Here is a 3665-nt window from a genome sequence, read left to right as displayed (position 1 = left end):
AGTATGCGAAGAAGGAAAAATCATGAGCCAGATGCGGGCATAACCCAGACCTAACACAGACCTAACCGGTGTTATGTTCTAAAATGGGGATCGAAACCAGGTTTAATTGTCTGTTTCAGTGTGGTACCACATTACTACCTGATTCAAACAAGAGAAAACCGAGGTTCTGACCAACAGGAATGCGAAAAAGGCAAAGCCATGAGCCAGATGTGGACATAACCCAGACCTAATCCAGACCTAACCGGTTTTATCCTCTAAAATATTGATCGAAACCAGGTTTAATTGACTGTTACAGTGTGGTACCACTTTACTACGTGATTCAAATCCGAAAAAACCCAGGATGTGGCCAACAAGTATGCGAAGAAGGCAAAATCATGAGCCAGATGCAGGCATAACCCAGACAATCCAGACCTAATTGGATTTATCCTATAAAATATTCATCGAAAACAACTTTAATTGACTGTTTCAATGTGGTACCACATTACTACGTGATTCAAACCCGAAAAACCACAGGATCTGTCGAACGAGTATGCGAAGAAGGTAAAATCATGAGCCAGATGCGGGCATAACCCAGACCTAACCCAGACATAGTCGGTTTTATCCTGTAAGATATTCATCGAAAACAAGTTAAATTGTCTGTTTCAGTGTGGTACCACATTACTACCTGATTCAAACAAGAGAAAACCGAGGTTCTGACCAACAGGAATGCGAAAAAGGCAAAATTATGAGCCAGATGTGGACATAACCCAGACCTAATCCAGACCTAACCGGTTTTATCCTCTAAAATATTGATCGAAACCAGGTTTAATTGACTGTTACAGTGTGGTACCACTTTATTACGTGATTCAAATCCGAAAAAACCCAGGATGTGGCCAACAAGTATGCGAAGAAGGCAAAATCATGAGCCAGATGCGGGCATAACCCAGACAATCCAGACCTAATCGGTTTTATCCTATAAAATATTCATCGAAAACAACTTTAATTGACTGTTTCAATGTGGTACCACATTACTACGTGATTCAAACCCGAAAAACCACAGGATCTGTCGAACAAGTATGCGAAGAATGTAAAATCATGAGCCAGATGCGGGCATAACCCAGACCTAACCCAGACATAATCGGTTTTATCCTGTAAGATATTCATCGAAAACAAGTTAAATTGTCTGTTTCAGTGTGGTACCACATTACTACCTGATTCAAACAAGAGAAAACCGTGGTTCTGACCAACAGGAATGCGAAAAAGGCAAAATCATGAGCCAGATGTGGACATAACCCAGACCTAATCCAGACCTAACCGGTTTTATCCTCTAAAATATTGATCGAAGCCAGGTTTAATTGACTGTTACAGTGTGGTTCCACATTACTATGTGATTCAAACCCGAAAAAACCCAGGATCTGGCCAACAAGTATGCGAAGAAGGCAAAATCATGAGCCAGATGCGGGCATAACCCAGACCTAATCCAGACCTAACCGGTGTTGTGTTCTAAAATGTGGATCGAAACCAGGTTTAATTGTCTGTTTCAGTGTGGTACCACATTACTACCTGATTCAAACAAGATAAAACCAAGGTTCAGGTCAACAGGAATGCGAAAAGGCAAAATCATGAGCCAGATGTGGACATAACCCATACCTAACCCAGACCTAACCGGTTTTATCCTCTAAAATATTGATCGAAACCAGGTTTCATTGACTGTTTCGCTGTGGTACCACATTACTACGTGATTCAAATCCGAAAAAACCCAGGATGTGGCCAACAAGTATGCGAAGAAGGCAAAATCATGAGCCAGATGCGGGCATAACCCAGACCTAATCGGTTTTATCCTATAAAATATTCATCGAAAACAAGTTTAATTGACTGTTTCAATGTGGTACCACATTACTACGTGATTCAAACCCGAAAAACCCCAGGATCTGTCGAACAAGTATGCGAAGAAGGTAAAATCATGAGCCAGATGCGGGCAAAACCCAGACCTAACCCAGACCTAATCGGTTTTATCCTCTGTGATATTCATCGAAAACAAGTTAAATTGTCTGTTTCAGTGTGGTACCACATTACTACCTGATTCAAACAAGAGGAAACCGAGGTTCTGACCAACAGGAATGCGAAAAAGGCAAAATCATGAGCCAGATGTGGACATAACCCAGACCTAATCCAGACCTAACCGGTTTTATCCTCTAAAATATTGATCGAAACCAGGTTTAATTGACTGTTACAGTGTGGTACCACTTTACTACGTGATTCAAATCCGAAAAAACCCAGGATGTGGCCAACAAGTATGCGAAGAAGGCAAAATCATGAGCCAGATGCGGGCATAACCCAGACAATCCAGACCTAATCGGTTTTATCCTATAAAATATTCATCGAAAACAACTTTAATTGACTGTTTCAATGTGGTACCACATTACTACGTGATTCAAACCCGAAAAACCACAGGATCTGGCCAACAAGTATGCGAAGAAGGCAAAATCATGAGCCAGATGCGGGCATAACCCAGACAATCCAGACCTAATCGGTTTTATCCTATAAAATATTCATCGAAAACAACTTTAATTGACTGTTTCAATGTGGTACCACATTACTACGTGATTCAAACCCGAAAAACCACAGGATCTGGCCAACAAGTATGCGAAGAAGGCAAAATCATGAGCCAGATGCGGGCATAACCCAGACCTAATCCAGACCTAACCGGTGTTGTGTTCTAAAATGTGGATCGAAACCAGGTTTAATTGTCCGTTTCAGTGTGGTACCACATTACTACCTGATTCAAACAAGATAAAACCAAGGTTCTGGTCAACAGGAATGCGAAAAGGCAAAATCATGAGCCAGATGTGGACATAACCCATACCTAACCCAGACCTAACCGGTTTTATCCTCTAAAATATTGATCGAAACCAGGTTTCATTGACTGTTTCGCTGTGGTACCACATTACTACGTGATTCAAATCCGAAAAAACCCAGGATGTGGCCAACAAGTATGCGAAGAAGGCAAAATCATGAGCCAGATGCGGGCATAACCCAGACCTAATCGGTTTTATCCTATAAAATATTCATCGAAAACAAGTTTAATTGACTGTTTCAATGTGGTACCACATTACTACGTGATTCAAACCCGAAAAACCCCAGGATCTGTCGAACAAGTATGCGAAGAAGGTAAAATCATGAGCCAGGTGCGGGCATAACCCAGACCTAACCCAGACCTAATCGGTTTTATCCTCTAAGATATTCATCGAAAACAAGTTAAATTGTCTGTTTCAGTGTGGTACCACATTACTACCTCATTCAAACAAGAGAAAACCGTGGTTCTGACCAACAGGAATGCGAAAAAGGCAAAATCATGAGCCAGATGTGGACATAACCCAGACCTAATCCAGACCTAACCGATTTTATCCTCTAAAATATTGATCGAAGCCAGGTTTAATTGACTGTTACAGTGTGGTTCCACATTACTACGTGATTCAAACCCGAAAAAACCCAGGATCTGGCCAACAAGTATGCGAAAAAGGCAAAATCATGAGCCAGATGCGGGCATAACCCAGACCTAATCCAGACCTAACCGGTGTTGTGTTCTAAAATGTGGATCGAAACCAGGTTTAATTGTCTGTTTCAGTGTGGTACCACATTACTACCTGATTCAAACAAGATAAAACCAAGGTTCTGGTCAACAG

This window comes from Colletes latitarsis, unplaced genomic scaffold (genome assembly GCF_051014445.1).
Source record: "Colletes latitarsis isolate SP2378_abdomen unplaced genomic scaffold, iyColLati1 scaffold0028, whole genome shotgun sequence".
Classification (NCBI taxonomy): Eukaryota; Metazoa; Arthropoda; class Insecta; order Hymenoptera; family Colletidae; genus Colletes; species Colletes latitarsis.
This window is presented reverse-complemented; position numbering follows the sequence as displayed.